The following is a 24,997-nucleotide window of genomic DNA, read 5'->3' as shown; positions in this document are numbered from 1 at the left end:
ACATTGGTGACCAAATGTGCCAAAGTGAAAGCAGATAACAGTTTTACACATCTTATTTTGTTATGCATCAACAAAAAACTTCATACTGGTGTGATAAAAAGGTATCAAGCAAAGGTACTGCTGAGATATGAACTCAGGATCTCCTGTTTACTAGACAGGCACTTTAACCAACTAAGCCACAGCACCACTTGCACTGCCTTACATATAATGACAAATTATATGTCTAAAGTATAATATTTTTTATTATTTTTATATATTTTTTTGAAACTAGTATTTTATTAATTCTTTAAACAGTTGGAAACTTACAGTAAGTTATATAATGCTTTTTTCTCCTTTATTTTGTAAATACAGGCTCTACATTCTTACAATGTTTGTTCAAGTCACTTGTTAATATGCTTTATTGTAATAGATATTATGGCGTTCTTATTAATGTAGTCATCCCTGGGAAATTAAAGTCAGTCTATTGTTGGTACTCATACAGTTAAAAAGTAATCGTGAAAAGAAAACATGAGATCTCAATGATAGAATTATTGTTAACATTTTATCTGGAAGCTTGCTCAATAAATGGAAAGATTTATTTCTGGAATTGCTTTCCTAACACAATATTGTTTATGTTAAGTAACAAATAATCCATTATTTTCTATTGCTCCCTAAACTCAGATGACTAAATTGTCTATCAATTTATCTTGAGAAACTCACATTGTTACTGACTTTTGTTTAAACATTTCCTCTGACTGGACACCATATTGTTCCTGGAGATTGCTCAGACATGATGATTGGCAATTTCTGGAATTCTTTTCTAGTTACCTTGGCATCAATTTACTTCTACAAAATAACTGATATTAAAAAAGGGGAATATTGCATTTTTTGTGTTTTCTGATTTGGACTGTATCTAGAAATGTGGTACATATTACTGAACACGTGAGAAAGGGTAAAGGCTGCTGAAGCATTCACATGTCTTTTTGTGATGAATTATCAACAAACTATGTTCTGAGTTGATGAAAATAAATGAAAAGCGCTGCTGAGATTTGAAGTCAGGATCTCCTGTTTACTAGACAGGCACTTTAACCAACTAAGCCACAGCACCACATGATGCCCTGGAGCTTCACAAAGAAAAATGATATATCTAAGATATGCTATTTGGTAACAATTTCTGATATTCTTATAACTATTGCTTTATCAATTTTTCAAACCGGTGGAAATTTAGAGTATAAATAGAAAGTTGTGTTCTCTCTTTTCATTCATGATTTACAGCACCTTCATTCTTAAAATATCTTGTCAAAGTAATTTTCTAATTTTTTTTAGCACTTTTATTGATTTCTCTGTAAGTAATGCTACATGGGAATAAATGTCAATTAATTTTTGATATTCAGAAAACAAAAACATGTAGTAAAATTAAGAACTCTGTTTTAAAAAGTCAGAATTATGGTTAGCATTCTTTATTGATGCTTTTTCAAGAGAAGTTTAGCTTTTCATCAAGAAGTATTTTCCTAACACAATTTTAAGGATGTTATGGAAATAAATATGGGTTAAATGTCAATGATTCTCTAGCTATGATGACTAAACTGACTCTCAAATTACTGTACCTTGGGAAACTTACTTTTTTACAGACATTTTAACACTTTCTGTGTTATTCTCTTTTTAATGTACTCTAAATTAATTTTGCAGTTTACCCAATATGATGAAGGCTATTTTGTAAAAATTCATCTATTTACCTTAACATAGGCATATTTCTACAAATTAACTTATGTTGAAATAGGGTGAAGTTTTGTTGTTTGTCGTCTTCTGACATGGATGGCATCTTTAAACTTTTTTACATTGGTGACCAAATGTGCCAAAGTGAAAGCAGATAAAGGTTTTACACATCTTATTTTGTTATGCATCAACAAAAAACTACATACTGGTGTGATAAAAAGGTATCAAGCAAAGGTACTGCTGAGATATGAACTCAGGATCTCCTGTTTACTAGACAGGCACTTTAACCAACTAAGCCACAGCACCACTTGCACTGCCTTACATATAATGACAAATTATATGTCAAAAGTATAATATTTTTTATTATTTTTATATATTTTTTTGAAACTAGTATTTTATTAATTCTTTAAACAGTTGGAAACTTACAGTAAGTTATATAATGCTTTTTTCTCCTTTATTTTGTATATACAGGCCCTACATTCTTACAATGTTTGTTCAAGTCACTTGTTAATATGCTTTATTGTAATAGATATTATGGCGTTCTTATTAATGTAGTCATCCCTGGGAAATTAAAGTCAGTCTATTGTTGGTACTCATACAGTTAAAAAGTAATCGTGAAATGAAAACATGAGATCTCAATGATAGAATTATTGTTAACATGTTATCTGGAAGCTTGCTCGATAAATGAAAGATTTATTTCTGGAATTGCTTTCCTAACACAATATTGTTTATGTTAAGTAACAAATAATCCATTATTTTCTATTGCTCCCTAAACTCTGATGACTAAATTGTCTATCAATTTATCTTGAGAAACTCACATTGTTACTGACTTTTGTTTAAACATTTCCTCTGACTGGACACCATATTGTTCCTGGAGATTGCTCAGACATGATGATTGGCAATTTCTGGAATTCTTTTCTAGTTACCTTGGCATCAATTTACTTCTACAAAATAACTGATATTAAAAAAGGGGAATATTGCATTTTTTTGTGTTTTCTGATTTGGACTGTATCTAGAAATGTGGTACATATTACTGAACATGTGAGAAAGGGTAAAGGCTGCTGAAGCATTCACATGTCTTTTTGTGATGAATTATCAACAAACTATGTTCTGAGTTGATGAAAATAAATGAAAGGCGCTGCTGAGATTTGAACTCAGGATCTCCTGTTTACTAGACAGGCGCTTTAACCAACTAAGCCACAGCACCACATGATGCCCTGGAGCTTCACAAAGAAAAATGATATATCTAAGATATGCTATTTGGTAACAATTTCTGATATTCTTATAACTATTGCTTTATCAATTTTTCAAACCGGTGGAAATTTAGAGTATAAATAGAAAGTTGTGTTCTCTCTTTTCATTCATGATTTACAGCACCTTCATTCTTAAAATATCTTGTCAAAGTAATTTTCTAATTTTTTTTTTAGCACTTTTATTGATTTCTCTGTAAGTAATGCTACATGGGAATAAATGTCAATTAATTTTTGATATTCAGAAAACAAAAACATGTAGTAAAATTAAGAACTCTGTTTTAAAAAGTCAGAATTATGGTTAGCATTCTTTATTGCTTTATTGATGCTTTTTCAAGAGAAGTTTAGCTTTTCATCAAGAAGTATTTTCCTAACACAATTTTAAGGATGTTATGGAAATAAATATGGGTTAAATGTCAATGATTCTCTAGCTATGATGACTAAACTGACTCTCAAATTACTGTACCTTGGGAAACTTACTTTTTTACAGACATTTTAACACTTTCTGTGTTATTCTCTTTTTAATGTACTCTAAATTAATTTTGCAGTTTACCCAATATGATGAAGGCTATTTTGTAAAAATTCATCTATTTATCTTAACATAGGCATATTTCTACAAATTAACTTATGTTGAAATAGGGTGAAGTTTTGTTGTTTGTCGTCTTCTGACATGGATGGCATCTTTAAACTTTTTTACATTGGTGACCAAATGTGCCAAAGTGAAAGCAGATAAAGGTTTTACACATCTTATTTTGTTATGCATCAACAAAAAACTACATACTGGTGTGATAAAAAGGTATCAAGCAAAGGTACTGCTGAGATATGAACGCAGGATCTCCTGTTTACTAGACAGGCACTTTAACCAACTAAGCCACAGCACCACTTGCACTGCCTTACATATAATGACAAATTATATGTCTAAAGTATAATATTTTTTATTATTTTTATATATTTTTTGAAACTAGTATTTTATTAATTCTTTAAACAGATGGAAACTTACAGTAAGTTATATAATGCTTTTTTCTCCTTTATTTTGTATATACAGGCCCTACATTCTTACAATGTTTGTTCAAGTCACTTGTTAATATGCTTTATTGTAATAGATATTATGGCGTTCTTATTAATGTAGTCATCCCTGGGAAATTAAAGTCAGTCTATTGTTGGTACTCATACAGTTAAAAAGTAATCGTGAAATGAAAACATGAGATCTCAATGATAGAATTATTGTTAACATTTTATCTGGAAGCTTGCTCAATAAATGGAAAGATTTATTTCTGGAATTGCTTTCCTAACACAATATTGTTTATGTTAAGTAACAAATAATCCATTATTTTCTATTGCTCCCTAAACTCTGATGACTAAATTGTCTATCAATTTATCTTGAGAAACTCACATTGTTACTGACTTTTGTTTAAACATTTCCTCTGACTGGACACCATATTGTTCCTGGAGATTGCTCAGACATGATGATTGGCAATTTCTGGAATTCTTTTCTAGTTACCTTGGCATCAATTTACTTCTACAAAATAACTGATATTAAAAAAGGGGAATATTGCATTTTTTGTGTTTTCTGATTTGGACTGTATCTAGAAATGTGGTACATATTACTGAACATGTGAGAAAGGGTAAAGGCTGCTGAAGCATTCACATGTCTTTTTGTGATGAATTATCAACAAACTATGTTCTGAGTTGATGAAAATAAATGAAAAGCGCTGCTGAGATTTGAAGTCAGGATCTCCTGTTTACTAGACAGGCGCTTTAACCAACTAAGCCACAGCACCACATGATGCCCTGGAGCTTCACAAAGAAAAATGATATATCTAAGATATGCTATTTGGTAACAATTTTTGATATTCTTATAACTATTGCTTTATCAATTTTTCAAACCGGTGGAAATTTAGAGTATAAATAGAAAGTTGTGTTCTCTCTTTTCATTCATGATTTACAGCACCTTCATTCTTAAAATATCTTGTCAAAGTAATTTTCTAAATTTTTTTAGCACTTTTATTGATTTCTCTGTAAGTAATGCTACATGGGAATAAATGTCAATTAATTTTTGATATTCAGAAAACAAAAACATGTAGTAAAATTAAGAACTCTGTTTTAAAAAGTCAGAATTATGGTTAGCATTCTTTATTGATGCTTTTTCAAGAGAAGTTTAGCTTTTCATCAAGAAGTATTTTCCTAACACAATTTTAAGGATGTTATGGAAATAAATATGGGTTAAATGTCAATGATTCTCTAGCTATGATGACTAAACTGACTCTCAAATTACTGTACCTTGGGAAACTTACTTTTTTACAGACATTTTAACACTTTCTGTGTTATTCTCTTTTTAATGTACTCTAAATTAATTTTGCAGTTTACCCAATATGATGAAGGCTATTTTGTAAAAATTCATCTATTTACCTTAACATAGGCATATTTCTACAAATTAACTTATGTTGAAATAGGGTGAAGTTTTGTTGTTTGTCGTCTTCTGACATGGATGGCATCTTTAAACTTTTTTACATTGGTGACCAAATGTGCCAAAGTGAAAGCAGATAAAGGTTTTACACATCTTATTTTGTTATGCATTAACAAAAAACTACATACTGGTGTGATAAAAAGGTATCAAGCAAAGGTACTGCTGAGATATGAACTCAGGATCTCCTGTTTACTAGACAGGCACTTTAACCAACTAAGCCACAGCACCACTTGCACTGCCTTACATATAATGATAAATTATATGTCTAAAGTATAATATTTTTTATTATTTTTATATATTTTTTTGAAACTAGTATTTTATTAATTCTTTAAACAGTTGGAAACTTACAGTAAGTTATATAATGCTTTTTTCTCCTTTATTTTGTATATACAGGCCCTACATTCTTACAATGTTTGTTCAAGTCACTTGTTAATATGCTTTATTGTAATAGATATTATGGCATTCTTATTAATGTAGTCATCCCTGGGAAATTAAAGTCAGTCTATTGTTGGTACTCATACAGTTAAAAAGTAATCGTGAAATGAAAACATGAGATCTCAATGATAGAATTATTGTTAACATTTTATCTGGAAGCTTGCTCGATAAATGGAAAGATTTATTTCTGGAATTGCTTTCCTAACACAATATTGTTTATGTTAAGTAACAAATAATCCATTATTTTCTATTGCTCCCTAAACTCTGATGACTAAATTGTCTATCAATTTATCTTGAGAAACTCACATTGTTACTGACTTTTGTTCAAACATTTCCTCTGACTGGACACCATATTGTTCCTGGAGATTGCTCAGACATGATGATTGGCAATTTCTGGAATTCTTTTCTAGTTACCTTGGCATCAATTTACTTCTACAAAATAACTGATATTAAAAAAGGGGAATATTGCATTTTTTTGTGTTTTCTGATTTGGACTGTATCTAGAAATGTGGTACATATTACTGAACATGTGAGAAAGGGTAAAGGCTGCTGAAGCATTCACATGTCTTTTTGTGATGAATTCTTGAAAAAGCATTCTTTATTGATGCTTTTTCAAGAGAAGTTTAGCTTTTCATCAAGAAGTATTTTCCTAACACAATTTTAAGGATGTTATGGAAATAAATATGGGTTAAATGTCAATGATTCTCTAGCTATGATGACTAAACTGACTCTCAAATTACTGTACCTTGGGAAACTTACTTTTTACAGACATTTTAACACTTTCTGTGTTATTCTCTTTTTAATGTACTCTAAATTAATTTTGCAGTTTACCCAATATGATGAAGGCTATTTTGTAAAAATTCATCTATTTACCTTAACATAGGCATATTTCTACAAATTAACTTATGTTGAAATAGGGTGAAGTTTTGTTGTTTGTCGTCTTCTGACATGGATGGCATCTTTAAACTTTTTTACATTGGTGACCAAATGTGCCAAAGTGAAAGCAGATAAATGTTTTACACATCTTATTTTGTTATGCATCAACAAAAAACTTCATACTGGTGTGATAAAAAGGTATCAAGCAAAGGTACTGCTGAGATATGAACTCAGGATCTCCTGTTTACTAGACAGGCACTTTAACCAACTAAGCCACAGCACCACTTGCACTGCCTTACATATAATGACAAATTATATGTCTAAAGTATAATATTTTTTATTATTTTTATATATTTTTTTGAAACTAGTATTTTATTAATTCTTTAAACAGTTGGAAACTTACAGTAAGTTATATAATGCTTTTTTCTCCTTTATTTTGTAAATACAGGCTCTACATTCTTACAATGTTTGTTCAAGTCACTTGTTAATATGCTTTATTGTAATAGATATTATGGCGTTCTTATTAATGTAGTCATCCCTGGGAAATTAAAGTCAGTCTATTGTTGGTACTCATACAGTTAAAAAGTAATCGTGAAAAGAAAACATGAGATCTCAATGATAGAATTATTGTTAACATTTTATCTGGAAGCTTGCTCAATAAATGGAAAGATTTATTTCTGGAATTGCTTTCCTAACACAATATTGTTTATGTTAAGTAACAAATAATCCATTATTTTCTATTGCTCCCTAAACTCTGATGACTAAATTGTCTATCAATTTATCTTGAGAAACTCACATTGTTACTGACTTTTGTTTAAACATTTCCTCTGACTGGACACCATATTGTTCCTGGAGATTGCTCAGACATGATGATTGGCAATTTCTGGAATTCTTTTCTAGTTACCTTGGCATCAATTTACTTCTACAAAATAACTGATATTAAAAAAGGGGAATATTGCATTTTTTGTGTTTTCTGATTTGGACTGTATCTAGAAATGTGGTACATATTACTGAACACGTGAGAAAGGGTAAAGGCTGCTGAAGCATTCACATGTCTTTTTGTGATGAATTATCAACAAACTATGTTCTGAGTTGATGAAAATAAATGAAAAGCGCTGCTGAGATTTGAAGTCAGGATCTCCTGTTTACTAGACAGGCGCTTTAACCAACTAAGCCACAGCACCACATGATGCCCTGGAGCTTCACAAAGAAAAATGATATATCTAAGATATGCTATTTGGTAACAATTTCTGATATTCTTATAACTATTGCTTTATCAATTTTTCAAACCGGTGGAAATTTAGAGTATAAATAGAAAGTTGTGTTCTCTCTTTTCATTCATGATTTACAGCACCTTCATTCTTAAAATATCTTGTCAAAGTAATTTTCTAATTTTTTTTAGCACTTTTATTGATTTCTCTGTAAGTAATGCTACATGGGAATAAATGTCAATTAATTTTTGATATTCAGAAAACAAAAACATGTAGTAAAATTAAGAACTCTGTTTTAAAAAGTCAGAATTATGGTTAGCATTCTTTATTGATGCTTTTTCAAGAGAAGTTTAGCTTTTCATCAAGAAGTATTTTCCTAACACAATTTTAAGGATGTTATGGAAATAAATATGGGTTAAATGTCAATGATTCTCTAGCTATGATGACTAAACTGACTCTCAAATTACTGTACCTTGGGAAACTTACTTTTTTACAGACATTTTAACACTTTCTGTGTTATTCTCTTTTTAATGTACTCTAAATTAATTTTGCAGTTTACCCAATATGATGAAGGCTATTTTGTAAAAATTCATCTATTTACCTTAACATAGGCATATTTCTACAAATTAACTTATGTTGAAATAGGGTGAAGTTTTGTTGTTTGTCATCTTCTGACATGGATGGCATCTTTAAACTTTTTTACATTGGTGACCAAATGTGCCAAAGTGAAAGCAGATAAAGGTTTTACACATCTTATTTTGTTATGCATCAACAAAAAACTACATACTGGTGTGATAAAAAGGTATCAAGCAAAGGTACTGCTGAGATATGAACTCAGGATCTCCTGTTTACTAGACAGGCACTTTAACCAACTAAGCCACAGCACCACTTGCACTGCCTTACATATAATGACAAATTATATGTCAAAAGTATAATATTTTTTATTATTTTTATATATTTTTTTGAAACTAGTATTTTATTAATTCTTTAAACAGTTGGAAACTTACAGTAAGTTATATAATGCTTTTTTCTCCTTTATTTTGTATATACAGGCCCTACATTCTTACAATGTTTGTTCAAGTCACTTGTTAATATGCTTTATTGTAATAGATATTATGGCGTTCTTATTAATGTAGTCATCCCTGGGAAATTAAAGTCAGTCTATTGTTGGTACTCATACAGTTAAAAAGTAATCGTGAAATGAAAACATGAGATCTCAATGATAGAATTATTGTTAACATTTTATCTGGAAGCTTGCTCGATAAATGAAAGATTTATTTCTGGAATTGCTTTCCTAACACAATGTTGTTTATGTTAAGTAACAAATAATCCATTATTTTCTATTGCTCCCTAAACTCTGATGACTAAATTGTCTATCAATTTATCTTGAGAAACTCACATTGTTACTGACTTTTGTTTAAACATTTCCTCTGACTGGACACCATATTGTTCATGGAGATTGCTCAGACATGATGATTGGCAATTTCTGGAATTCTTTTCTAGTTACCTTGGCATCAATTTACTTCTACAAAATAACTGATATTAAAAAAGGGGAATATTGCATTTTTTTGTGTTTTCTGATTTGGACTGTATCTAGAAATGTGGTACATATTACTGAACATGTGAGAAAGGGTAAAGGCTGCTGAAGCATTCACATGTCTTTTTGTGATGAATTATCAACAAACTATGTTCTGAGTTGATGAAAATAAATGAAAGGCGCTGCTGAGATTTGAACTCAGGATCTCCTGTTTACTAGACAGGCGCTTTAACCAACTAAGCCACAGCACCACATGATGCCCTGAAGCTTCACAAAGAAAAATGATATATCTAAGATATGCTATTTGGTAACAATTTTTGATATTCTTATAACTATTGCTTTATCAATTTTTCAAACCGGTGGAAATTTAGAGTATAAATAGAAAGTTGTGTTCTCTCTTTTCATTCATGATTTACAGCACCTTCATTCTTAAAATATCTTGTCAAAGTAATTTTCTAATTTTTTTTTTAGCACTTTTATTGATTTCTCTGTAAGTAATGCTACATGGGAATAAATGTCAATTAATTTTTGATATTCAGAAAACAAAAACATGTAGTAAAATTAAGAACTCTGTTTTAAAAAGTCAGAATTATGGTTAGCATTCTTTATTGCTTTATTGATGCTTTTTCAAGAGAAGTTTAGCTTTTCATCAAGAAGTATTTTCCTAACACAATTTTAAGGATGTTATGGAAATAAATATGGGTTAAATGTCAATGATTCTCTTGCTATGATGACTAAACTGACTCTCAAATTACTGTACCTTGGGAAACTTACTTTTTTACAGACATTTTAACACTTTCTGTGTTATTCTCTTTTTAATGTACTCTAAATTAATTTTGCAGTTTACCCAATATGATGAAGGCTATTTTGTAAAAATTCATCTATTTACCTTAACATAGGCATATTTCTACAAATTAACTTATGTTGAAATAGGGTGAAGTTTTGTTGTTTGTCGTCTTCTGACATGGATGGCATCTTTAAACTTTTTTACATTGGTGACCAAATGTGCCAAAGTGAAAGCAGATAAAGGTTTTACACATCTTATTTTGTTATGCATCAACAAAAAACTACATACTGGTGTGATAAAAAGGTATCAAGCAAAGGTACTGCTGAGATATGAACGCAGGATCTCCTGTTTACTAGACAGGCACTTTAACCAACTAAGCCACAGCACCACTTGCACTGCCTTACATATAATGACAAATTATATGTCTAAAGTATAATATTTTTTATTATTTTTATATATTTTTTGAAACTAGTATTTTATTAATTCTTTAAACAGATGGAAACTTACAGTAAGTTATATAATGCTTTTTTCTCCTTTATTTTGTATATACAGGCCCTACATTCTTACAATGTTTGTTCAAGTCACTTGTTAATATGCTTTATTGTAATAGATATTATGGCGTTCTTATTAATGTAGTCATCCCTGGGAAATTAAAGTCAGTCTATTGTTGGTACTCATACAGTTAAAAAGTAATCGTGAAATGAAAACATGAGATCTCAATGATAGAATTATTGTTAACATTTTATCTGGAAGCTTGCTCAATAAATGGAAAGATTTATTTCTGGAATTGCTTTCCTAACACAATATTGTTTATGTTAAGTAACAAATAATCCATTATTTTCTATTGCTCCCTAAACTCTGATGACTAAATTGTCTATCAATTTATCTTGAGAAACTCACATTGTTACTGACTTTTGTTTAAACATTTCCTCTGACTGGACACCATATTGTTCCTGGAGATTGCTCAGACATGATGATTGGCAATTTCTGGAATTCTTTTCTAGTTACCTTGGCATCAATTTACTTCTACAAAATAACTGATATTAAAAAAGGGGAATATTGCATTTTTTGTGTTTTCTGATTTGGACTGTATCTAGAAATGTGGTACATATTACTGAACATGTGAGAAAGGGTAAAGGCTGCTGAAGCATTCACATGTCTTTTTGTGATGAATTATCGACAAACTATGTTCTGAGTTGATGAAAATAAATGAAAAGCGCTGCTGAGATTTGAAGTCAGGATCTCCTGTTTACTAGACAGGCGCTTTAACCAACTAAGCCACAGCACCACATGATGCCCTGGAGCTTCACAAAGAAAAATGATATATCTAAGATATGCTATTTGGTAACAATTTTTGATATTCTTATAACTATTGCTTTATCAATTTTTCAAACCGGTGGAAATTTAGAGTATAAATAGAAAGTTGTGTTCTCTCTTTTCATTCATGATTTACAGCACCTTCATTCTTAAAATATCTTGTCAAAGTAATTTTCTAAATTTTTTTAGCACTTTTATTGATTTCTCTGTAAGTAATGCTACATGGGAATAAATGTCAATTAATTTTTGATATTCAGAAAACAAAAACATGTAGTAAAATTAAGAACTCTGTTTTAAAAAGTCAGAATTATGGTTAGCATTCTTTATTGATGCTTTTTCAAGAGAAGTTTAGCTTTTCATCAAGAAGTATTTTCCTAACACAATTTTAAGGATGTTATGGAAATAAATATGGGTTAAATGTCAATGATTCTCTAGCTATGATGACTAAACTGACTCTCAAATTACTGTACCTTGGGAAACTTACTTTTTTACAGACATTTTAACACTTTCTGTGTTATTCTCTTTTTAATGTACTCTAAATTAATTTTGCAGTTTACCCAATATGATGAAGGCTATTTTGTAAAAATTCATCTATTTACCTTAACATAGGCATATTTCTACAAATTAACTTATGTTGAAATAGGGTGAAGTTTTGTTGTTTGTCGTCTTCTGACATGGATGGCATCTTTAAACTTTTTTACATTGGTGACCAAATGTGCCAAAGTGAAAGCAGATAAAGGTTTTACACATCTTATTTTGTTATGCATTAACAAAAAACTACATACTGGTGTGATAAAAAGGTATCAAGCAAAGGTACTGCTGAGATATGAACTCAGGATCTCCTGTTTACTAGACAGGCACTTTAACCAACTAAGCCACAGCACCACTTGCACTGCCTTACATATAATGATAAATTATATGTCTAAAGTATAATATTTTTTATTATTTTTATATATTTTTTTGAAACTAGTATTTTATTAATTCTTTAAACAGTTGGAAACTTACAGTAAGTTATATAATGCTTTTTTCTCCTTTATTTTGTATATACAGGCCCTACATTCTTACAATGTTTGTTCAAGTCACTTGTTAATATGCTTTATTGTAATAGATATTATGGCATTCTTATTAATGTAGTCATCCCTGGGAAATTAAAGTCAGTCTATTGTTGGTACTCATACAGTTAAAAAGTAATCGTGAAATGAAAACATGAGATCTCAATGATAGAATTATTGTTAACATTTTATCTGGAAGCTTGCTCGATAAATGGAAAGATTTATTTCTGGAATTGCTTTCCTAACACAATATTGTTTATGTTAAGTAACAAATAATCCATTATTTTCTATTGCTCCCTAAACTCTGATGACTAAATTGTCTATCAATTTATCTTGAGAAACTCACATTGTTACTGACTTTTGTTCAAACATTTCCTCTGACTGGACACCATATTGTTCCTGGAGATTGCTCAGACATGATGATTGGCAATTTCTGGAATTCTTTTCTAGTTACCTTGGCATCAATTTACTTCTACAAAATAACTGATATTAAAAAAGGGGAATATTGCATTTTTTTGTGTTTTCTGATTTGGACTGTATCTAGAAATGTGGTACATATTACTGAACATGTGAGAAAGGGTAAAGGCTGCTGAAGCATTCACATGTCTTTTTGTGATGAATTCTTGAAAAAGCATTCTTTATTGATGCTTTTTCAAGAGAAGTTTAGCTTTTCATCAAGAAGTATTTTCCTAACACAATTTTAAGGATGTTATGGAAATAAATATGGGTTAAATGTCAATGATTCTCTAGCTATGATGACTAAACTGACTCTCAAATTACTGTACCTTGGGAAACTTACTTTTTACAGACATTTTAACACTTTCTGTGTTATTCTCTTTTTAATGTACTCTAAATTAATTTTGCAGTTTACCCAATATGATGAAGGCTATTTTGTAAAAATTCATCTATTTACCTTAACATAGGCATATTTCTACAAATTAACTTATGTTGAAATAGGGTGAAGTTTTGTTGTTTGTCGTCTTCTGACATGGATGGCATCTTTAAACTTTTTTACATTGGTGACCAAATGTGCCAAAGTGAAAGCAGATAAAGGTTTTACACATCTTATTTTGTTATGCATCAACAAAAAACTACATACTGGTGTGATAAAGAGGTATCAAGCAAAGGTACTGCTGAGATATGAACTCAGGATCTCCTGTTTACTAGACAGGCACTTTAACCAACTAAGCCACAGCACCACTTGCACTGCCTTACATATAATGACAAATTATATGTCTAAAGTATAATATTTTTATTATTTTTATATATTTTTTGAAACTAGTATTTTATTAATTCTTTAAACAGTTGGAAACTTACAGTAAGTTATATAATGCTTTTTTCTCCTTTATTTTGTATATACAGGCCCTACATTCTTACAATGTTTGTTCAAGTCACTTGTTAATATGCTTTATTGTAATAGATATTATGGCGTTCTTATTAATGTAGTCATCCCTGGGAAATTAAAGTCAGTCTATTGTTGGTACTCATACAGTTAAAAAGTAATCGTGAAATGAAAACATGAGATCTCAATGATAGAATTATTGTTAACATTTTATCTGGAAGCTTGCTCAATAAATGGAAAGATTTATTTCTGGAATTGCTTTCCTAACACAATATTGTTTATGTTAAGTAACAAATAATCCATTATTTTCTATTGCTCCCTAAACTCTGATGACTAAATTGTCTATCAATTTATCTTGAGAAACTCACATTGTTACTGACTTTTGTTTAAACATTTCCTCTGACTGGACACCATATTGTTCCTGGAGATTGCTCAGACATGATGATTGGCAATTTCTGGAATTCTTTTCTAGTTACCTTGGCATCAATTTACTTCTACAAAATAACTGATATTAAAAAAGGGGAATATTGCATTTTTTGTGTTTTCTGATTTGGACTGTATCTAGAAATGTGGTACATATTACTGAACATGTGAGAAAGGGTAAAGGCTGCTGAAGCATTCACATGTCTTTTTGTGATGAATTATCAACAAACTATGTTCTGAGTTGATGAAAATAAATGAAAAGCGCTGCTGAGATTTGAAGTCAGGATCTCCTGTTTACTAGACAGGCGCTTTAACCAACTAAGCCACAGCACCACATGATGCCCTGGAGCTTCACAAAGAAAAATGATATATCTAAGATATGCTATTTGGTAACAATTTCTGATATTCTTATAACTATTGCTTTATCAATTTTTCAAACCGGTGGAAATTTAGAGTATAAATAGAAAGTTGTGTTCTCTCTTTTCATTCATGATTTACAGCACCTTCATTCTTAAAATATCTTGTCAAAGTAATTTTCTAATTTTTTTAGCACTTTTATTGATTTCTCTGTAAGTAATGCTACATGGGAATAAATGTCAATTAATTTTTGATATTCAGAAAACAAAAACATGTAGTAAAATTAAGAACTCTGTTTAAAAAGTCAGAATTATGGTTAGCATTCTTTATTGATGCTTTTTCAAGAGAAGTTTAGCTTTTCATCAAGAAGTATTTTCCTAACACAATTTTAAGGATGTTATGGAAATAAATATGGGTTAAATGTCAATGATTCTCTAGCTATGATGACTAAACTGACTCTCAAATTACTGTACCTTGGGAAACTTACTTTTTTACAGACATTTTAACACTTTCTGTGTTATTCTCTTTTTAATGTACTCTAAATTAATTTTGCAGTTTACCCAATATGATGAAGGCTATTTTGTAAAAATTCATCTATTTACCTTAACATAGGCATATTTCTACAAATTAACTTATGTTGAAATAGGGTGAAGTTTTGTTGTTTGTCGTCTTCTGACATGGATGGCATCTTTAAACTTTTTTACATTGGTGACCAAATGTGCCAAAGTGAAAGCAGATAAAGGTTTTACACATCTTATTTTGTTATGCATCAACAAAAAACTACATACTGGTGTGATAAAAAGGTATCAAGCAAAGGTACTGCTGAGATATGAACTCAGGATCTCCTGTTTACTAGACAGGCACTTTAACCAACTAAGCCACAGCACCACTTGCACTGCCTTACATATAATGACAAATTATATGTCAAAAGTATAATATTTTTTATTATTTTTATATATTTTTTTGAAACTAGTATTTTATTAATTATTTAAACAGTTGGAAACTTACAGTAAGTTATATAATGCTTTTTTCTCCTTTATTTTGTATATACAGGCCCTACATTCTTACAATGTTTGTTCAAGTCACTTGTTAATATGCTTTATTGTAATAGATATTATGGCGTTCTTATTAATGTAGTCATCCCTGGGAAATTAAAGTCAGTCTATTGTTGGTACTCATACAGTTAAAAAGTAATCGTGAAATGAAAACATGAGATCTCAATGATAGAATTATTGTTAACATTTTATCTGGAAGCTTGCTCGATAAATGAAAGATTTATTTCTGGAATTGCTTTCCTAACACAATATTGTTTATGTTAAGTAACAAATAATCCATTATTTTCTATTGCTCCCTAAACTCTGATGACTAAATTGTCTATCAATTTATCTTGAGAAACTCACATTGTTACTGACTTTTGTTTAAACATTTCCTCTGACTGGACACCATATTGTTCCTGGAGATTGCTCAGACATGATGATTGGCAATTTCTGGAATTCTTTTCTAGTTACCTTGGCATCAATTTACTTCTACAAAATAACTGATATTAAAAAAGGGGAATATTGCATTTTTTTGTGTTTTCTGATTTGGACTGTATCTAGAAATGTGGTACATATTACTGAACATGTGAGAAAGGGTAAAGGCTGCTGAAGCATTCACATGTCTTTTTGTGATGAATTATCAACAAACTATGTTCTGAGTTGATGAAAATAAATGAAAGGCGCTGCTGAGATTTGAACTCAGGATCTCCTGTTTACTAGACAGGCGCTTTAACCAACTAAGCCACAGCACCACATGATGCCCTGAAGCTTCACAAAGAAAAATGATATATCTAAGATATGCTATTTGGTAACAATTTTTGATATTCTTATAACTATTGCTTTATCAATTTTTCAAACCGGTGGAAATTTAGAGTATAAATAGAAAGTTGTGTTCTCTCTTTTCATTCATGATTTACAGCACCTTCATTCTTAAAATATCTTGTCAAAGTAATTTTCTAATTTTTTTTTTAGCACTTTTATTGATTTCTCTGTAAGTAATGCTACATGGGAATAAATGTCAATTAATTTTTGATATTCAGAAAACAAAAACATGTAGTAAAATTAAGAACTCTGTTTTAAAAAGTCAGAATTATGGTTAGCATTCTTTATTGCTTTATTGATGCTTTTTCAAGAGAAGTTTAGCTTTTCATCAAGAAGTATTTTCCTAACACAATTTTAAGGATGTTATGGAAATAAATATGGGTTAAATGTCAATGATTCTCTAGCTATGATGACTAAACTGACTCTCAAATTACTGTACCTTGGGAAACTTACTTTTTTACAGACATTTTAACACTTTCTGTGTTATTCTCTTTTTAATGTACTCTAAATTAATTTTGCAGTTTACCCAATATGATGAAGGCTATTTTGTAAAAATTCATCTATTTACCTTAACATAGGCATATTTCTACAAATTAACTTATGTTGAAATAGGGTGAAGTTTTGTTGTTTGTCGTCTTCTGACATGGATGGCATCTTTAAACTTTTTTACATTGGTGACCAAATGTGCCAAAGTGAAAGCAGATAAAGGTTTTACACATCTTATTTTGTTATGCATCAACAAAAAACTACATACTGGTGTGATAAAAAGGTATCAAGCAAAGGTACTGCTGAGATATGAACGCAGGATCTCCTGTTTACTAGACAGGCACTTTAACCAACTAAGCCACAGCACCACTTGCACTGCCTTACATATAATGATAAATTATATGTCTAAAGTATAATATTTTTTATTATTTTTATATATTTTTTTGAAACTAGTATTTTATTAATTCTTTAAACAGTTGGAAACTTACAGTAAGTTATATAATGCTTTTTTCTCCTTTATTTTGTATATACAGGCCCTACATTCTTACAATGTTTGTTCAAGTCACTTGTTAATATGCTTTATTGTAATAGATATTATGGCATTCTTATTAATGTAGTCATCCCTGGGAAATTAAAGTCAGTCTATTGTTGGTACTCATACAGTTAAAAAGTAATCGTGAAATGAAAACATGAGATCTCAATGATAGAATTATTGTTAACATTTTATCTGGAAGCTTGCTCGATAAATGGAAAGATTTATTTCTGGAATTGCTTTCCTAACACAATATTGTTTATGTTAAGTAACAAATAATCCATTATTTTCTATTGCTCCCTAAACTCTGATGACTAAATTGTCTATCAATTTATCTTGAGAAACTCACATTGTTACTGACTTTTGTTCAAACATTTCCTCTGACTGGACACCATATTGTTCCTGGAGATTGCTCAGACATGATGATTGGCAATTTCTGGAATTCTTTTCTAGTTACCTTGGCATCAATTTACTTCTACAAAATAACTGATATTAAAAAAGGGGAATATTGCATTTTTTTGTGTTTTCTGATTTGGACTGTATCTAGAAATGTGGTACATATTACTGAACATGTGAGAAAGGGTAAAGGCTGCTGAAGCATTCACATGTCTTTTTGTGATGAATTCTTGAAAAAGCATTCTTTATTGATGCTTTTTCAAGAGAAGTTTAGCTTTTCATCAAGAAGTATTTTCCTAACACAATTTTAAGGATGTTATGGAAATAAATATGGGTTAAATGTCAATGATTCTCTAGCTATGATGACTAAACTGACTCTCAAATTACTGTACCTTGGGAAACTTACTTTTTACAGACATTTTAACACTTTCTGTGTTATTCTCTTTTTAATGTACTCTAAATTAATTTTGCAGTTTACCCAATATGATGAAGGCTATTTTGTAAAAATTCATCTATTTACCTTAACATAGGCATATTTCTACAAATTAACTTATGTTGAAATAGGGTGAAGTTTTGTTGTTTGTCGTCTTCTGACATGGATGGCATCTTTAAACTTTTTTACATTGGTGACCAAATGTGCCAAAGTGAAAGCAGATAAAGGTTTTACACATCTTATTTTGTTATGCATCAACAAAAAACTACATACTGGTGTGATAAAGAGGTATCAAGCAAAGGTACTGCTGAGATATGAACTCAGGATCTCCTGTTTACTAGACAGGCACTTTAACCAACTAAGCCACAGCACCACTTGCACTGCCTTACATATAATGACAAATTATATGTCTAAAGTATAATATTTTTATTATTTTTATATATTTTTTGAAACTAGTATTTTATTAATTCTTTAAACAGTTGGAAACTTACAGTAAGTTATATAATGCTTTTTTCTCCTTTATTTTGTATATACAGGCCCTACATTCTTACAATGTTTGTTCAAGTCACTTGTTAATATGCTTTATTGTAATAGATATTATGGCGTTCTTATTAATGTAGTCATCCCTGGGAAATTAAAGTCAGTCTATTGTTGGTACTCATACAGTTAAAAAGTAATCGTGAAATGAAAACATGAGATCTCAATGATAGAATTATTGTTAACATTTTATCTGGAAGCTTGCTCAATAAATGGAAAGATTTATTTCTGGAATTGCTTTCCTAACACAATATTGTTTATGTTAAGTAACAAATAATCCATTATTTTCTATTGCTCCCTAAACTCTGATGACTAAATTGTCTATCAATTTATCTTGAGAAACTCACATTGTTACTGACTTTTGTTTAAACATTTCCTCTGACTGGACACCATATTGTTCCTGGAGATTGCTCAGACATGATGATTGGCAATTTCTGGAATTCTTTTCTAGTTACCTTGGCATCAATTTACTTCTACAAAATAACTGATATTAAAAAAGGGGAATATTGCATTTTTTGTGTTTTCTGATTTGGACTGTATCTAGAAATGTGGTACATATTACTGAACATGTGAGAAAGGGTAAAGGCTGCTGAAGCATTCACATGTCTTTTTGTGATGAATTATCAACAAACTATGTTCTGAGTTGATGAAAATAAATGAAAAGCGCTGCTGAGATTTGAAGTCAGGATCTCCTGTTTACTAGACAGGCGCTTTAACCAACTAAGCCACAGCACCACATGATGCCCTGGAGCTTCACAAAGAAAAATGATATATCTAAGATATGCTATTTGGTAACAATTTCTGATATTCTTATAACTATTGCTTTATCAATTTTTCAAACCGGTGGAAATTTAGAGTATAAATAGAAAGTTGTGTTCTCTCTTTTCATTCATGATTTACAGCACCTTCATTCTTAAAATATCTTGTCAAAGTAATTTTCTAATTTTTTTAGCACTTTTATTGATTTCTCTGTAAGTAATGCTACATGGGAATAAATGTCAATTAATTTTTGATATTCAGAAAACAAAAACATGTAGTAAAATTAAGAACTCTGTTTAAAAAGTCAGAATTATGGTTAGCATTCTTTATTGATGCTTTTTCAAGAGAAGTTTAGCTTTTCATCAAGAAGTATTTTCCTAACACAATTTTAAGGATGTTATGGAAATAAATATGGGTTAAATGTCAATGATTCTCTAGCTATGATGACTAAACTGACTCTCAAATTACTGTACCTTGGGAAACTTACTTTTTTACAGACATTTTAACACTTTCTGTGTTATTCTCTTTTTAATGTACTCTAAATTAATTTTGCAGTTTACCCAATATGATGAAGGCTATTTTGTAAAAATTCATCTATTTACCTTAACATAGGCATATTTCTACAAATTAACTTATGTTGAAATAGGGTGAAGTTTTGTTGTTTGTCGTCTTCTGACATGGATGGCATCTTTAAACTTTTTTACATTGGTGACCAAATGTGCCAAAGTGAAAGCAGATAAAGGTTTTACACATCTTATTTTGTTATGCATCAACAAAAAACTACATACTGGTGTGATAAAAAGGTATCAAGCAAAGGTACTGCTGAGATATGAACTCAGGATCTCCTGTTTACTAGACAGGCACTTTAACCAACTAAGCCACAGCACCACTTGCACTGCCTTACATATAATGACAAATTATATGTCAAAAGTATAATATTTTTTATTATTTTTATATATTTTTTTGAAACTAGTATTTTATTAATTATTTAAACAGTTGGAAACTTACAGTAAGTTATATAATGCTTTTTTCTCCTTTATTTTGTATATACAGGCCCTACATTCTTACAATGTTTGTTCAAGTCACTTGTTAATATGCTTTATTGTAATAGATATTATGGCGTTCTTATTAATGTAGTCATCCCTGGGAAATTAAAGTCAGTCTATTGTTGGTACTCATACAGTTAAAAAGTAATCGTGAAATGAAAACATGAGATCTCAATGATAGAATTATTGTTAACATTTTATCTGGAAGCTTGCTCGATAAATGAAAGATTTATTTCTGGAATTGCTTTCCTAACACAATATTGTTTATGTTAAGTAACAAATAATCCATTATTTTCTATTGCTCCCTAAACTCTGATGACTAAATTGTCTATCAATTTATCTTGAGAAACTCACATTGTTACTGACTTTTGTTTAAACATTTCCTCTGACTGGACACCATATTGTTCCTGGAGATTGCTCAGACATGATGATTGGCAATTTCTGGAATTCTTTTCTAGTTACCTTGGCATCAATTTACTTCTACAAAATAACTGATATTAAAAAAGGGGAATATTGCATTTTTTTGTGTTTTCTGATTTGGACTGTATCTAGAAATGTGGTACATATTACTGAACATGTGAGAAAGGGTAAAGGCTGCTGAAGCATTCACATGTCTTTTTGTGATGAATTATCAACAAACTATGTTCTGAGTTGATGAAAATAAATGAAAGGCGCTGCTGAGATTTGAACTCAGGATCTCCTGTTTACTAGACAGGCGCTTTAACCAACTAAGCCACAGCACCACATGATGCCCTGAAGCTTCACAAAGAAAAATGATATATCTAAGATATGCTATTTGGTAACAATTTTTGATATTCTTATAACTATTGCTTTATCAATTTTTCAAACCGGTGGAAATTTAGAGTATAAATAGAAAGTTGTGTTCTCTCTTTTCATTCATGATTTACAGCACCTTCATTCTTAAAATATCTTGTCAAAGTAATTTTCTAATTTTTTTTTTAGCACTTTTATTGATTTCTCTGTAAGTAATGCTACATGGGAATAAATGTCAATTAATTTTTGATATTCAGAAAACAAAAACATGTAGTAAAATTAAGAACTCTGTTTTAAAAAGTCAGAATTATGGTTAGCATTCTTTATTGCTTTATTGATGCTTTTTCAAGAGAAGTTTAGCTTTTCATCAAGAAGTATTTTCCTAACACAATTTTAAGGATGTTATGGAAATAAATATGGGTTAAATGTCAATGATTCTCTAGCTATGATGACTAAACTGACTCTCAAATTACTGTACCTTGGGAAACTTACTTTTTTACAGACATTTTAACACTTTCTGTGTTATTCTCTTTTTAATGTACTCTAAATTAATTTTGCAGTTTACCCAATATGATGAAGGCTATTTTGTAAAAATTCATCTATTTACCTTAACATAGGCATATTTCTACAAATTAACTTATGTTGAAATAGGGTGAAGTTTTGTTGTTTGTCGTCTTCTGACATGGATGGCATCTTTAAACTTTTTTACATTGGTGACCAAATGTGCCAAAGTGAAAGCAGATAAAGGTTTTACACATCTTATTTTGTTATGCATCAACAAAAAACTACATACTGGTGTGATAAAAAGGTATCAAGCAAAGGTACTGCTGAGATATGAACGCAGGATCTCCTGTTTACTAGACAGGCACTTTAACCAACTAAGCCACAGCACCACTTGCACTGCCTTACATATAATGACAAATTATATGTCTAAAGTATAATATTTTTTATTATTTTTATATATTTTTTGAAACTAGTATTTTATTAATTCTTTAAACAGATGGAAACTTACAGTAAGTTATATAATGCTTTTTTCTCCTTTATTTTGTATATACATGCCCTACATTCTTACAATGTTTGTTCAAGTCACTTGTTAATATGCTTTATTGTAATAGATATTATGGCGTTCTTATTAATGTAGTCATCCCTGGGAAATTAAAGTCAGTCTATTGTTGGTACTCATACAGTTAAAAAGTAATCGTGAAATGAAAACATGAGATCTCAATGATAGAATTATTGTTAACATTTTATCTGGAAGCTTGCTCAATAAATGGAAAGATTTATTTCTGGAATTGCTTTCCTAACACAATATTGTTTATGTTAAGTAACAAATAATCCATTATTTTCTATTGCTCCCTAAACTCTGATGACTAAATTGTCTATCAATTTATCTTGAGAAACTCACATTGTTACTGACTTTTGTTTAAACATTTCCTCTGACTGGACACCATATTGTTCCTGGAGATTGCTCAGACATGATGATTGGCAATTTCTGGAATTCTTTTCTAGTTACCTTGGCATCAATTTACTTCTACAAAATAACTGATATTAAAAAAGGGGAATATTGCATTTTTTGTGTTTTCTGATTTGGACTGTATCTAGAAATGTGGTACATATTACTGAACATGTGAGAAAGGGTAAAGGCTGCTGAAGCATTCACATGTCTTTTTGTGATGAATTATCAACAAACTATGTTCTGAGTTGATGAAAATAAATGAAAAGCGCTGCTGAGATTTGAAGTCAGGATCTCCTGTTTACTAGACAGGCGCTTTAACCAACTAAGCCACAGCACCACATGATGCCCTGGAGCTTCACAAAGAAAAATGATATATCTAAGATATGCTATTTGGTAACAATTTTTGATATTCTTATAACTATTGCTTTATCAATTTTTCAAACCGGTGGAAATTTAGAGTATAAATAGAAAGTTGTGTTCTCTCTTTTCATTCATGATTTACAGCACCTTCATTCTTAAAATATCTTGTCAAAGTAATTTTCTAAATTTTTTTAGCACTTTTATTGATTTCTCTGTAAGTAATGCTACATGGGAATAAATGTCAATTAATTTTTGATATTCAGAAAACAAAAACATGTAGTAAAATTAAGAACTCTGTTTTAAAAAGTCAGAATTATGGTTAGCATTCTTTATTGATGCTTTTTCAAGAGAAGTTTAGCTTTTCATCAAGAAGTATTTTCCTAACACAATTTTAAGGATGTTATAGAAATAAATATGGGTTAAATGTCAATGATTCTCTAGCTATGATGACTAAACTGACTCTCAAATTACTGTACCTTGGGAAACTTACTTTTTTACAGACATTTTAACACTTTCTGTGTTATTCTCTTTTTAATGTACTCTAAATTAATTTTGCAGTTTACCCAATATGATGAAGGCTATTTTGTAAAAATTCATCTATTTACCTTAACATAGGCATATTTCTACAAATTAACTTATGTTGAAATAGGGTGAAGTTTTGTTGTTTGTCGTCTTCTGACATGGATGGCATCTTTAAACTTTTTTACATTGGTGACCAAATGTGCCAAAGTGAAAGCAGATAAAGGTTTTACACATCTTATTTTGTTATGCATCAACAAAAAACTACATACTGGTGTGATAAAAAGGTATCAAGCAAAGGTACTGCTGAGATATGAACTCAGGATCTCCTGTTTACTAGACAGGCACTTTAACCAACTAAGCCACAGCACCACTTGCACTGCCTTACATATAATGACAAATTATATGTCTAAAGTATAATATTTTTTATTATTTTTATATATTTTTTTGAAACTAGTATTTTATTAATTCTTTAAACAGTTGGAAACTTACAGTAAGTTATATAATGCTTTTTTCTCCTTTATTTTGTATATACAGGCCCTACATTCTTACAATGTTTGTTCAAGTCACTTGTTAATATGCTTTATTGTAATAGATATTATGGCATTCTTATTAATGTAGTCATCCCTGGGAAATTAAAGTCAGTCTATTGTTGGTACTCATACAGTTAAAAAGTAATCGTGAAATGAAAACATGAGATCTCAATGATAGAATTATTGTTAACATTTTATCTGGAAGCTTGCTCAATAAATGGAAAGATTTATTTCTGGAATTGCTTTCCTAACACAATATTGTTTATGTTAAGTAACAAATAATCCATTATTTTCTATTGCTCCCTAAACTCTGATGACTAAATTGTCTATCAATTTATCTTGAGAAACTCACATTGTTACTGACTTTTGTTTAAACATTTCCTCTGACTGGACACCATATTGTTCCTGGAGATTGCTCAGACATGATGATTGGCAATTTCTGGAATTCTTTTCTAGTTACCTTGGCATCAATTTACTTCTACAAAATAACTGATATTAAAAAAGGGGAATATTGCATTTTTTTGTGTTTTCTGATTTGGACTGTATCTAGAAATGTGG

At 30.2% G+C, this 24,997-nt stretch overlaps 26 non-coding genes across 26 annotated transcripts; all 26 read right to left on the bottom strand.

Moving 5' to 3' along the window:
* Nucleotides 1-112: 112 nt before the first annotated feature.
* On the bottom strand, nt 113-186 carry TRNAT-AGU (transfer RNA threonine (anticodon AGU)). The gene has a single exon. It is a non-coding gene; the product is annotated as a tRNA-Thr (tRNA).
* An 827-nt stretch (nt 187-1,013) lies between these two features.
* On the bottom strand, nt 1,014-1,087 carry TRNAT-AGU (transfer RNA threonine (anticodon AGU)). The gene has a single exon. It is a non-coding gene; the product is annotated as a tRNA-Thr (tRNA).
* An 840-nt stretch (nt 1,088-1,927) lies between these two features.
* On the bottom strand, nt 1,928-2,001 carry TRNAT-AGU (transfer RNA threonine (anticodon AGU)). The gene has a single exon. It is a non-coding gene; the product is annotated as a tRNA-Thr (tRNA).
* Nucleotides 2,002-2,828: 827 nt separating this feature from the next.
* On the bottom strand, nt 2,829-2,902 carry TRNAT-AGU (transfer RNA threonine (anticodon AGU)). The gene has a single exon. It is a non-coding gene; the product is annotated as a tRNA-Thr (tRNA).
* Nucleotides 2,903-3,752: 850 nt separating this feature from the next.
* On the bottom strand, nt 3,753-3,826 carry TRNAT-AGU (transfer RNA threonine (anticodon AGU)). Its single transcript has one exon. It is a non-coding gene; the product is annotated as a tRNA-Thr (tRNA).
* Nucleotides 3,827-4,652: 826 nt separating this feature from the next.
* TRNAT-AGU (transfer RNA threonine (anticodon AGU)) lies at nt 4,653-4,726 on the bottom strand. The gene has a single exon. It is a non-coding gene; the product is annotated as a tRNA-Thr (tRNA).
* Nucleotides 4,727-5,566: 840 nt separating this feature from the next.
* On the bottom strand, nt 5,567-5,640 carry TRNAT-AGU (transfer RNA threonine (anticodon AGU)). Its single transcript has one exon. It is a non-coding gene; the product is annotated as a tRNA-Thr (tRNA).
* Nucleotides 5,641-6,932: 1,292 nt separating this feature from the next.
* On the bottom strand, nt 6,933-7,006 carry TRNAT-AGU (transfer RNA threonine (anticodon AGU)). The gene has a single exon. It is a non-coding gene; the product is annotated as a tRNA-Thr (tRNA).
* An 827-nt stretch (nt 7,007-7,833) lies between these two features.
* TRNAT-AGU (transfer RNA threonine (anticodon AGU)) lies at nt 7,834-7,907 on the bottom strand. Its single transcript has one exon. It is a non-coding gene; the product is annotated as a tRNA-Thr (tRNA).
* Nucleotides 7,908-8,747: 840 nt separating this feature from the next.
* On the bottom strand, nt 8,748-8,821 carry TRNAT-AGU (transfer RNA threonine (anticodon AGU)). Its single transcript has one exon. It is a non-coding gene; the product is annotated as a tRNA-Thr (tRNA).
* Nucleotides 8,822-9,648: 827 nt separating this feature from the next.
* TRNAT-AGU (transfer RNA threonine (anticodon AGU)) lies at nt 9,649-9,722 on the bottom strand. Its single transcript has one exon. It is a non-coding gene; the product is annotated as a tRNA-Thr (tRNA).
* Nucleotides 9,723-10,572: 850 nt separating this feature from the next.
* On the bottom strand, nt 10,573-10,646 carry TRNAT-AGU (transfer RNA threonine (anticodon AGU)). The gene has a single exon. It is a non-coding gene; the product is annotated as a tRNA-Thr (tRNA).
* An 826-nt stretch (nt 10,647-11,472) lies between these two features.
* Nucleotides 11,473-11,546, bottom strand: TRNAT-AGU (transfer RNA threonine (anticodon AGU)). The gene has a single exon. It is a non-coding gene; the product is annotated as a tRNA-Thr (tRNA).
* Nucleotides 11,547-12,386: 840 nt separating this feature from the next.
* TRNAT-AGU (transfer RNA threonine (anticodon AGU)) lies at nt 12,387-12,460 on the bottom strand. The gene has a single exon. It is a non-coding gene; the product is annotated as a tRNA-Thr (tRNA).
* Nucleotides 12,461-13,752: 1,292 nt separating this feature from the next.
* On the bottom strand, nt 13,753-13,826 carry TRNAT-AGU (transfer RNA threonine (anticodon AGU)). Its single transcript has one exon. It is a non-coding gene; the product is annotated as a tRNA-Thr (tRNA).
* An 825-nt stretch (nt 13,827-14,651) lies between these two features.
* On the bottom strand, nt 14,652-14,725 carry TRNAT-AGU (transfer RNA threonine (anticodon AGU)). Its single transcript has one exon. It is a non-coding gene; the product is annotated as a tRNA-Thr (tRNA).
* Nucleotides 14,726-15,563: 838 nt separating this feature from the next.
* On the bottom strand, nt 15,564-15,637 carry TRNAT-AGU (transfer RNA threonine (anticodon AGU)). Its single transcript has one exon. It is a non-coding gene; the product is annotated as a tRNA-Thr (tRNA).
* Nucleotides 15,638-16,464: 827 nt separating this feature from the next.
* On the bottom strand, nt 16,465-16,538 carry TRNAT-AGU (transfer RNA threonine (anticodon AGU)). The gene has a single exon. It is a non-coding gene; the product is annotated as a tRNA-Thr (tRNA).
* An 850-nt stretch (nt 16,539-17,388) lies between these two features.
* TRNAT-AGU (transfer RNA threonine (anticodon AGU)) lies at nt 17,389-17,462 on the bottom strand. Its single transcript has one exon. It is a non-coding gene; the product is annotated as a tRNA-Thr (tRNA).
* A 1,292-nt stretch (nt 17,463-18,754) lies between these two features.
* Nucleotides 18,755-18,828, bottom strand: TRNAT-AGU (transfer RNA threonine (anticodon AGU)). Its single transcript has one exon. It is a non-coding gene; the product is annotated as a tRNA-Thr (tRNA).
* Nucleotides 18,829-19,653: 825 nt separating this feature from the next.
* On the bottom strand, nt 19,654-19,727 carry TRNAT-AGU (transfer RNA threonine (anticodon AGU)). The gene has a single exon. It is a non-coding gene; the product is annotated as a tRNA-Thr (tRNA).
* An 838-nt stretch (nt 19,728-20,565) lies between these two features.
* On the bottom strand, nt 20,566-20,639 carry TRNAT-AGU (transfer RNA threonine (anticodon AGU)). The gene has a single exon. It is a non-coding gene; the product is annotated as a tRNA-Thr (tRNA).
* Nucleotides 20,640-21,466: 827 nt separating this feature from the next.
* Nucleotides 21,467-21,540, bottom strand: TRNAT-AGU (transfer RNA threonine (anticodon AGU)). The gene has a single exon. It is a non-coding gene; the product is annotated as a tRNA-Thr (tRNA).
* An 850-nt stretch (nt 21,541-22,390) lies between these two features.
* Nucleotides 22,391-22,464, bottom strand: TRNAT-AGU (transfer RNA threonine (anticodon AGU)). The gene has a single exon. It is a non-coding gene; the product is annotated as a tRNA-Thr (tRNA).
* An 826-nt stretch (nt 22,465-23,290) lies between these two features.
* Nucleotides 23,291-23,364, bottom strand: TRNAT-AGU (transfer RNA threonine (anticodon AGU)). The gene has a single exon. It is a non-coding gene; the product is annotated as a tRNA-Thr (tRNA).
* Nucleotides 23,365-24,204: 840 nt separating this feature from the next.
* TRNAT-AGU (transfer RNA threonine (anticodon AGU)) lies at nt 24,205-24,278 on the bottom strand. Its single transcript has one exon. It is a non-coding gene; the product is annotated as a tRNA-Thr (tRNA).
* Between the last annotated feature and the right edge of the window lie 719 nt (nt 24,279-24,997).

Source organism: Pseudophryne corroboree, chromosome 11 (genome assembly GCF_028390025.1).
Source record: "Pseudophryne corroboree isolate aPseCor3 chromosome 11, aPseCor3.hap2, whole genome shotgun sequence".
In the NCBI taxonomy this organism is placed as follows: domain Eukaryota; kingdom Metazoa; phylum Chordata; class Amphibia; order Anura; family Myobatrachidae; genus Pseudophryne; species Pseudophryne corroboree.
The sequence above is the reverse complement of the archived record's forward strand: the minus strand, read 5'-3'. Positions and strand labels throughout refer to the sequence as shown.